Below are 10,557 nucleotides of genomic sequence, written 5' to 3'. Positions count from 1 at the left end.
TATATATATATATATATATATATATATATATATATATATATATATAATGATACTAATCCTTGAAATTCATGGTCCCAAAGTGCATTATTGGAGAGGGAGGTGAAATTGGGTGGAGGAAGCACATCAATTTCTGGAAACCTCTAGGACTCCTTTTCCCTGGACTCCTGTTTCAAAGCATATGACAAAAAATTTGGCCCCTCTTTATAACCAGAAGCCACAGAAAGACTGATGATAGGTAGATATAGATAGATTTTTTAATATGAAACAATTTATACGTTTGGTGGGGAAATTCTCCTGGCTGGGATATATTGAATTGTTTTACTATATCTTATGATTCTTTTTGATATCAAAATATCTCTTCAAATTTTAGGAAACTAGTTCCTATGCTTTGGAAATTTCTAGCAGTCAGGAATTTAATGATTTATTGAAGTTTGCCATTATGGAATCATTATATACTGTGTGTTTTCTCACAACGATTTAAGTTAATGTTTCCAGATGACAACCATCAAAAAAAAAAAAAAAAAACCGCATAAATAAGCAAGTACATAAAAATTTGTCAAGAAGATTATTTGTTTTGGTATTGTACTCAGTCTTAATGCTGTCATAAGTGTTAACAGGTGACACTAACTTAATTTATATTATTTTAAAAATTTCTTTTGGAATTGGTTTCCATAGAGGTTATTAATCCATACAACCAAATGATTTCACTTCGTTTGCTACTAAATTTCATTCCCTTTCACATGGACACAAAAACATTTGTAACATCTATTTTAGCTCAGAATCTGATAACAAATATCAGTTCTACTCTCTAATTACAGGGGCTTCATTCAGTGTTCATCACCCATATTCTGAATGACTCAGAAAATTAGTTTGGTGTATATGAAAAGAAAACAACTTCATTAAGAAAAACACGAATTTAACTCTGAAGACAAATAGAAACATTTTTTGATTTTTACAATAATAATTATTTTGAGTAAACAAAATAACCAATACAAATTATCTGACTTTTTGATGGATGGAGAGCTATAATTCTCTCAATGACATTCTTCAGTAATTTATTTTAGCATTTTATTCTTTGATTCTTCAAATAACCATTTCTCATTTAAAAAAAAGAATTTCTAAAAGGATGTAAATGATCCTTTGATATATACTTGATTTTTTTTTTTACGAAGAGAATTGAAAATTTTTGGACTATATTTCCTCTAAAATTCTACATATTACCTTAAAAAATTATTTCTAATCAATCCTAATTTCATTATATATAATAAAGCTAAAAACTTTAGAAACTTTTTCTAAAATTAAGTATCTTTAAGTAAGGCTTACAACTATTTGAGTCTTTAAAAAAAAAGTTCTTAGTTATTAAGCTATTATATCATATCTACTAGAGACCTGTAATTTATTCTAAAATTCCAACTAATAATCCAAAATGAAGAGAAAAATCAAAGTGTGATTTATTTTCTCTACATCAGATATTTTAAAATTTAAACACATAATGAAGTGGCAATTTCATTTTATCAAATAAAATGCACTTTCAGTTTCATTACTAGGTAGACCAGCTGCTAACTTAGTATTACCACTGGCTCAGGCACGCAGAGGAAGTTTAATTTTCTCTTTGTATTCTGGTTGACTTCTTCCCCTCCTCCTTGCACACCTGGAGTATTATAAATGCAAGATTGCATTACATTTCCTCTTCTGTAACTTCTTCTCAATCAAAGCAAGTACAATAGAAAGAGAGTAACCATTTCCTACGGTAACATGCCTCCAACAGTTTATCAGCTCACTGTGGTATCATACCTTCCAATAATCTCAATGCAAGATATCTTTACAAATGGGTCCTGTATATTCTTTACACCATGAAAGTCATTAGCAAGGATAATTAACTGAGACTGTGGTGATGAATAGAGCTGCATTACTGATCAATGTAATAAAGAACAGAAGCCACTAATTACAGATATAGAGCCTTGGAGCTACCGAGAAATGTAATTTAACATTGCTGCCCAGATTCCACACAGATTAATATAAGTGCACAATTAAAACAATAAGGTCTTCCCACAGATAATGCTTTTGGGATCGTTCCAGGTGTAAGAAAATGTGCCCATCTGCATGAAGTGGCTTGTGATCTAGTAAGTACAATGCCTTAAGAAAAACTTCTAAAAAATTAAACATACCTAAATATTTTGCTAGGTACTCTCATCATAACCTTTGTCTTCTATCACGTAGTTTAGTAATTTCTTTGGATTTTCAAAAGGTTAAAAATAGTTTCACCTTTATATGAGTATACAAACAGCATAAATATAAAAATCTTTGCATCCATAGAGTTAGTTAGAATTATCTGTTCCTTAGATACAAAGAAGGCATTTTTCAACTGCACAGAAAGTAGTAAGTTGTAGAGCAGTGTTTCCCAAAATTACTTGATGATAAGAATTATATGAGGCCCTTGTTAAAATTCAGACTACTGGAAAGTACCCTGGGCAACGAGAATAGGATCTCGAAGGGGAAGGCTTAAGGATAGTGATTTCAATGAGAGCTCTGGATGATTTTTATCATTGGGCAACTTTGGTGCAGTAGAAAGAAATTGGTTTGGGGACTTTAATACTGGTTCTTTGAATCCTGAATCTACCTTTTCATAGATGTGTACCCTAGTGAGAGCCATTTCTTCTCTCTTAGTCTCAGATTATTTTTAAAATATGGAAATATATTATCAGTACATATATTAGAAATGTATATAACTTGCCTATTAATGTGTTTGTACATTGTACACATGCAGCAAATATCAGTTCCCTCACACTTTCTTCTTACCTGTAAGGGTTCTTTTTATTCAGTGAATATATATATAGTCTCACTAAGAGTAAGGAAACTATATATGTATGTTTCAAATCTATTATAAAGAAGAGGACGTAAACTCAGGAAAACAGCCTTCTATTGGTCTTCCTGGCTTTTGTGTATGACAGCACCAAATGAACGTATCTGCCTGGACAGTGCCCTTCTGTCATGCTTAGAATTTGGTAGCTGGTACATCCTCTAGTTTTAAGTCAAGAGAATTTTAACATAAAGCAGGGGTTTACATCCATTTATATAAAATCATTTGTGATAACATTCTACTGCTAGCAAAAAATTTTAATAACGTCAGGTAACATATATAAATTTTAAAAAATTATCATTAAAAAGTTATCATACATAATATCAGCAACTATCCAAGTATTTAGAAACAGCTTCTCATTATTATTACTTTCATGGAATGAAAGAAAAATGTTTTGGAGTCTAGTACCATAATTTGGAGGCAGACTCAAAGAGATAATAATTTAAAAATGCTTATCACTGAGTTATTTTGCTATGATTATCTTTTTGCTTCTAATAAGATTATAACTGATATGGTAGCCTCTCAAAATTGTGTCAATAAGAAGCCTTGCTGGAAAAGTTTCCTCTTAGAAAGGGAAAATGCGGTCTTTTTCTCCAAAAGTATAATCCTCATCCTTGACTGGTAATTATACACCTATTTACTTGACAAATATTTCTTGATGACACACATATAGGCCAATTGGAGAAAAGAAAAATTATTTCGACACAGAAGAGGTCATAAGGATCTTCAGTTCTACAAGTTATGCACATACATTTTTACAAAATGGCTCAATGATTGACAAAGAAAGGCACAACTGTGAATTCAGAGGAGGGCTAGATTACATACAGCCTGGATGACCAGCTAGGCACTATAACACTTCATAATTTATTTAATGGTGTAAGTCAGTTCATAGCTAACTGAGCTAATAATTAATAACAATTGGGCTAAATAAGAGCCTATAATACCAAAAAAGGTGTTTCCTAGCTTTTGTTTTATATTTATGTAATTTCCTGATATATATACCCACTGGTCAAATTAAGCCATCTCCAAAATAAAGTTAAATAAAAAATTAAAAACAATATTTTGAGTTACTCGTTAGCTCTTTTTTCTTTACTATTTTGCAATTTCAACACCAACCCATTTAAATTTATTTGTATTTTGACAATAATAATTCCATACATACATGGAGTTGCTTTTCACTATTCATCATACTGTCCACCTTTTATCAAACTGGCTAGTTTAAACTCTCATGCAAAAAATATCTTCTTACCATAGACTTTACTATCCACATTGTTTTTAATCTCACTCCTCGTAAAGATGCACTAACTCAATGACAATGTCAGGCTAAGCTTTTGCAATAAATTAATGAACAAAACAGCCCATGGAGTTTACTTCTTAATGGAGAGACATAATCAACAACAACAAAATATTACCTTAGAAAGTAATACGAGTGATAGAAGTGATAGAGCCACATAAAGCAGATGATGGCTGAGGGAGAGTAGAGTGTTAATTAAAATAATCATGATAGGCCTCCATAGGATTGTCGTACTTGAGTAAAATGTGGAAGAGGTGAGGGACAGAATAATCCAAGCAGAGACAAGGACTAGCGCAAGGACCCTAAGGTAAGAGCATGTACAATGTATATTCAAAGGTGATATTTAATATCAAATAAGTTACTAATAGAGATAAAACCTCTAAGTCATGATGCATGCAAGGTATGGCTACTGGGGTTCTGCATTGAATTTATTACGTCAGAGCTTTAGGCTTCTAGTCAAACCATAGATGTTCATATCTCTTTTCAATTAACTCTATTAATCCTCTTCTACTCTGGAAAGGAATCCAAAATTTTCAGCCACAGAAAAGCTATTCTGTCATGAACTCTTTCTGAAGATGGAAGACAAACAGAGAAAAATGACAGGATAGTCAAGGCGTATCCTGAATGTTTGAAGCAACAAAAGTAACAGAGTTGGAAAACACCAGCTCCAATTTAACAGTGATGATATCCTTTACCCAGAGACATTGATATTCCCCATATCATTCTTTTTATGTAAATCCTAAAAATATAAATAAACAGCAAACAAAATGCAAATTTTATAATTATTTTGCCTCCCTCTCAGACTCAATGATTAGCATGGGTTCAATTTTTAAAGAGATGAAAAGAACAGAAAGAATAATAAAAGATTGGGAGTTGTAAACAATAGCAAAACTAGGTACCTGAGGCAAAATCATTGAATTAGACATAAAGGAAAGCTTTGAGTTTCCAAGAAGTCTGTAAATGGAAAGTTTTAGGCTCTATCATTCTCACAATAGAATAATAAGAGCATTCTCTGCTATTAGCTTCAGCTTTTTTCTAAAAGTACCACTTTATAGATCTTATTATTCTCCCACAGATAATTTCTATGTCTAGTAAAACAGAGAACATTACAGAGGTATGACAATATTTTATTGCTCTTCAAAGGCTAAGAAAAGTATTTTTAAAAGTTCAATATTATAAATCAGTGACTGGCATAGAGTAAATATTCAATAAATGTCAGCACCATCTCAACGCCTTTTCTTCACTTGTTCTCATTTTATATGTGCAACTAATTATACAGTTATTTAGAGATTTCTAATGAGGCTCTCCCTTGTGCATTAAAAAATGGGTTGAAATAACATTTGATAGAAATATATTCCGTAAGTGGTTCTGTGTTACTGTCAATAGTGTACTGCTTCTGCCCCCTAGACACAGAGATGCAACACCTCTCAGAGGCTCACTTATTACCATATCTAATTAGTTTATTTACCTTAATTAAAATTTTGGCAGGTTTTATTCAAAACCTCACATTTTAACTACACAATAAGAAATTTATAGGTACTTATAGGAACACTGAAAAGCGTAGCTTGAGAAGAATATGAAACCACTAAGATAAAGACACCCCTTAAGGAGTAAGGAGATTAAGAAGTCTTAAAGCTAAAGGGTCTAGTCAAGGCTTCAATAGCTCACCATCAGCACCCCACCCTCCTCCACCAAGTAGTCCTTCACCCTGTCTGTGATAGGAAAAAAATGTTTAGATCAGTTATTTCAAGCAGTCATGAACTGTAGAGAAAGCACTGGAGTTTCAGTTATATGCCAAAAGATAAAACATCTTTTTAAATGCCCTTTCTTACTCACTAATTGCTTTATGTGTTTATTATTTAAAATGCCTACAATATAAAAAAAGTTTAGTAAAGAAGAAAGCAAATCATGAGAAAGGAAATAATATACTCAGGGTTAAGATTAGCAGTCAGAAATGCCCACTGTAAAGTCCTGAGTAGATGTAGAGATGTACTAAAATGTTGACTCTAAAATTCCTGGTGGTCAAAGCAATCAGCATAAAATTCAGAGATATAGCCTCTATAAGATTAGAGAGGCAGGGACAGAGGGGAGCCGGTGTTTGAAAGAGATATACCTTCTACTGATAACAGAGGCCTAATAGAAATGTCTCCTTTGGGATACTGTAAAGAAGAAGCTGTTCCATATATTGACTGATGTCCTCAATAACATTCACACAAAAGGAAAGCTAACAAGTTTCTTTTGATTGTTTCTTTTAACATCCAGAACAAAAGCTGGTGGTAAATGCTTATGTGCAATTCAGAAAGCAATTCTATCAGGGGCTAAGACATTGCTATCCAAGTATATAGTTCCTTGGTTGTCTCAAACCCAGATTTAGTCCATTGGGATCTAAGAGACAATAACCTTTTTAGGTGTAGAGAGTGCATTCATCATGATGGGAAGAATGTCTTTATTTCACTCTTTCAAAAGTTACAGGATTAAAAAAAAAAGTTAAGGTAATTCCCCAAATTAAGCTCCAATAGAAGTAATATCATACTTCTGTAAAGTATGTCAAACAGTATGATGGTTTAATGATCAGTGTTCCAAAAAGGGAATCACCATGAGAAATTGCTGTTTTGAATTTTTTCTTCCTGAGGCCAAAGCAGTAGTAGCATTTTTATCTGGCCATATTCTCTATCAAGGTTCACTTTGAAAACTTCAAAGGCCATATTTGGAAAAAGAAAATATTTCTCATTTTCATTCCTCTTCCCTTTGAGCCAGCATGTAAAAATGGCAATCCTTTTAATCCCAGAGAAAAATACTTTTAGACAAACTATGTAGGTGTTCTTTTTTTTCCTGGGAATATATTAAAAGTAATGTAGAAGAACTATTATAAGTAATGCATTGGCACAGTAAGGCATTAAAAACAGAACAGGTAGAAATCATCATAGTTCTCTACCAATTTAGACTTCTTACATTTAAGACATGACACATTAATGGAAGACTTTAGGGCAACAATAAAGTTAAATAATATACTCAAAGATAAAATGATCTAATTTTTCCTTTTAATAACAATTACTCTACATATTACTAGAGACTATAAAATAGTAATAGATCGATTTAGGATGCTGGCATCTTATATGAAATATATTCCCATTGTATATGAGTGCATTTTAGTTCCAATCTTTTTTTTTTTTTTTTCCTTTTCCAGCATCAAGGGACTGCTGCTTTGGGAATAAATGGGACACCTACATGAGGACCATAAAACACCGAGTTTTGGCAACCAAAATTTTCCATTCATCTTATGATTTCAGTGGTTTCATTCAACATTCTACCACCTCACTGAAAAGCAGGGCAATGGTGAGGAAACTACCAAGTGTTATCTTTGAACTAAGGAGTAACCTACTCTAAAGTGTCCTGCCATTAGTTACAGATAACCTAATATATGTTCCTGTATATTTTTATTATTATTTTTCCTGTTACAAAATCTTCAGAGAAAGAATTTCTTAGAGTAAATTTTTAATCTAAAATTCTCAAATTTGCTTTTTATTGCTACCAGTACCACCTTTCAGATAATTTTTAGTAGATTAGTATGTGACGTTTTACAAGTTTATATATTCTTATATAAGACAGAAATTTCCCAGGATGGTATTAGTATTATTGATATATCATGGCAAAACTGATTAGACAACATAAATCTGAATACCACTTTTATACATGAAGTAAATAGCCATGGATATAAAAATAATATTATTGGGCTTCCATAGATATTATCTTAAATATTCTTTATACTTATTAACAGATTTTTCTGAATACTTGACTCTATGTGCATTTTATATTAATATATAAACCAGATTAATCTAATTTCTCTAAATCCTAAGAAAATCTCCTAATAATATTCAAATTTTAGATTTTACAACTAGCCTGAATTTCAGATTCTGCAATTCCCAAATCACTGAAAATCAAAATGTTTTCTAACTTATGGCAAAATCTGATATGAACAGACTCTGATACTGTATATGCAGTCTTTATTAATCACACTTAGTTTGAATATTCATATATTTTGCTGCCAAAATATGTGCTCAACCAGATTCCTCAATGGATATAACATGTGCAATTTATTACCTTTCTTAAATGCAAAATATTCAGGCTTCTGTTCCCAGGGGATACTGGGCCTGGATAGATATATCACTGTGGGTAGACAGATACATTAAATGGACAAGTTGAATGTAAAATAAATGGAGTAATCATTTTAACCCACTGAATAAAATAATAATTTATGAAACCATACTGATATAAACAAATGCGTAAAGAGAGAGCTCTCCTTACAATAGGAAGCTAGTTCATATATGTATATATATTATAATATAGTATCATATATTGTATTGTATATATAATGTGTAGTTATAATTATATATATAAATAATATACATAATAATATGTAATGAATGTATGTATTATAAAAATATATACATATATAATTATAAAATCATCAATGGTTGATAATACTGGTGACTGAAGATTTGATGAGCATCAAGATTTTTAAATAGTTTCAAAATATCTTCTTACTATTCCTAAATTGATCACATAGGAAAATATAGTAAATTTATAGTGAAGAAACCTAGTAGACATCACCTTAACCATGTGACCAAATTTAATATCACCAATACTGAGACAAAAAAGAATCATTTTCCTCTTGATTTCATTTATTGAGAATAAAAGACAAAAAAAATCACTCAGAGTATTCTGTCACAAATGTATACAGTGAATTTGATTATGAAAAAAAATCATATCAGAGAAACTCATATTGAGGAATATTCTGCAAAATAACTGATCTTTATTTCTAAAAAAAAAAGAAAAATTCAAGTCAGGAAAGACAAAGGCTGAAGAAATGTGCCAGGTTACAGAAGAGACATGACAAGAAAATGCCATTCCAGCTCCTATAACTTTGATAGAGATGATTGGCAATGGAATTTATTCCAATCAAAAAGAAAGAAATAGTCCTGAATATTATCAAGTATATGAAAATGGTGCTAATTTTGAAGCAAATGAAATTAACTTTTAAGGGAAATAATTTAATAAGACAAGTTAAAAAGTGCCCTTCTATGGCCACTAATGGCTGGAAACGGTAGAAGAAAAAGAAGCAAATATGTGAACATAATGGAAGAAAATGAGAGACAATAAAAGAAAATGAAATACAGGCAATTATGGTGAGGAAAATAAAAGTCATCTAGAAATATTGAGTCCTAGATATCCAGGAAACAATTAAGTGAGTTACTGTAGTATGGTATAAACATAATTGGTTTTAGCCAATAGAAAAAACAGTTTGAAATAGTTAACATTTAAGAAAATTTAAATGACTCATTAGGAAGCAGAATATATAAAGTTTCGAAAAGTAAAGCAACTTTAAGTAAAAAGTGCATGTTTTGTGAGAAACAGATCAGATCCTTGAATAATTTAATGACTCAGAGTCCACATTTGGGTCTCAAGCACATTTTCCTGATAAGATACTTCAGTTGTGAAGGATTTTGCAATGTGCCCGTCATGTTAGTTTTATATATTTAAATAAATATAAATAAATAAATAAAGCATGAAAGAATGAAGGAGAAATTTTCTTCTGCAATGAAATATACATATATGCAATTAGCTATTACTTCTATATTTTTTGTCATTAATGATAATGACCATCCACCAAGCCAGAACTGGAGACTAACTCTTTTGTCTCCCAGAATCTCCTCATTAAATGAACCACTTGGACATGATTTTTCTTCTTTTCATTTATTGTTAAAATAATAATTCAAAATTTTATAGTTTATCTAGTAGATTAATTCCTTATTTTCTAAATTTCTTTTCTGATTCCTACTTGATTCTTATTAATTCATCATTTCATCTTTCACATTCCAGAAAGTCTTGTTTTTTCTTTAAAAAACTGTACTGATGCCCTCCCATTGCAAAAATTTCTTTAGTGGCTTCTCATTGCACGTGGAATGAGGTTCAATTCATTATCATTGCCTATAGTTTTGAATAAAAAAAAGTCAACACAGTTTTTAAAAAATTAAAATTCAGATGCTTGAAATTTTAGTTATCTTATAAGCCTTATATTTATACATGATCAGTGAACAGAGTTACATACTACTACAAATAATAATAATAACTATTATTATTATTATAGTTATTCATCTTGGCTTCAGTAGAGGGTGCTATTTCTGTAAAAAAAATGTAATTGGATTATAGATATTAAAATCACCAGATGGGGAACTGTGGTACTAGTAATGTTCTATCTTTTCTTTTTTTTAATGGCTTTATTGGAGTATAATTGCTTTATAATTGTGTGTTAGTTTCTGCTTTATAACAAAGTGAATCAGCTATACATATACATATATCCCCATATGTCCTCCCTCTTGTGTCTCCCTCCCACCCTCCCTAT

This window comes from Aethalodelphis obliquidens, unplaced genomic scaffold (genome assembly GCF_003676395.1).
Source record: "Aethalodelphis obliquidens isolate GAN/ISIS:26980383/991018 unplaced genomic scaffold, ASM367639v1 scaffold2, whole genome shotgun sequence".
Taxonomy (NCBI): Eukaryota; Metazoa; Chordata; class Mammalia; order Artiodactyla; family Delphinidae; genus Aethalodelphis; species Aethalodelphis obliquidens.
Note: the sequence above shows the minus strand (reverse complement) of the source record.